The sequence below is a fragment of the Pteropus alecto genome, unplaced genomic scaffold (genome assembly GCF_000325575.1).
Source record: "Pteropus alecto unplaced genomic scaffold, ASM32557v1 scaffold86, whole genome shotgun sequence".
Classification (NCBI taxonomy): domain Eukaryota; kingdom Metazoa; phylum Chordata; class Mammalia; order Chiroptera; family Pteropodidae; genus Pteropus; species Pteropus alecto.
Window position 1 is genome coordinate 15,508,426 of NW_006442109.1, and position 824 is coordinate 15,509,249.

Genomic DNA, 824 nt, shown 5'->3' on the forward strand with positions numbered 1-824 from the left:
TCCTGTGTGAGTGACTTCATGTAGCAGGCCCCTGAGTTTAGGAGTGCCATGTTCTTATTCCTCTCTTGTGCCATAAATTAAGTTTTCTTGAATCCAATCATATGTACATATCTTTCTCTGTAGTTGAGGCAATTTCCTTCCAGCGTTATTGAGATATTATTGACATATAACGTATGTAAGTTTAAGGTGTACAATGTGATGATTTAGATACACGTATATATTACAAAATGATTACCGCAATAAGATTAGTTAACATCTTCATCCCTTCACATAAACATTTGTGTGTGTGTATGTATGGTGATAACATTTAAGATCTACTCTCTTAAAACTTTCACATACATCATATGGTATTGCCAATTATGGTTACTGTGCCGTACGTTAGATCCCCAAATCCTATTTATCTTATAGCTGGGAATCTGTACCCTTTGACCAAGATCTAAAAATATGGAATGCTCTATGAATGTGTGTCATCTTTTAACAGGGACCATGCTAATCTCTGTCTAGCTCCAGTTTTAATATATGTGCTGCCGAAGTGAGCACCATTTATATATTTTTTTTCAACAGCAAACATACATTTACATTTTTCCATTTGATTTTTACACAGAGTGTGTTCTAGGTGTTTTGCATTATGTAGTTTTTCCTTCCTGGACTGAAAGGCCTTTGTGCTTTTTTCTTCCATCTTAATAACACAAATGCAATGGATTTCTAAGGAACATACTTCTACTTTCTATTTATCCTTGCTTCAAAAAGATTTAAAGCACTTTTTAAAGATACAAACATATGCAAAGACATATTAAAATATGCAAGCCATGTTAAAGAGAAAT

The 824-nt window shown here is 33.5% G+C and overlaps 1 non-coding gene across 1 annotated transcript; it reads right to left on the reverse strand.

Annotated features, from left to right (window-relative positions):
- Positions 1 to 438: 438 nt before the first annotated feature.
- On the reverse strand, positions 439 to 540 carry LOC112469900. Its single transcript, XR_003042754.1, has one exon. It is a non-coding gene; the product is annotated as a U6 spliceosomal RNA (small nuclear RNA).
- Positions 541 to 824: the final 284 nt, after the last annotated feature.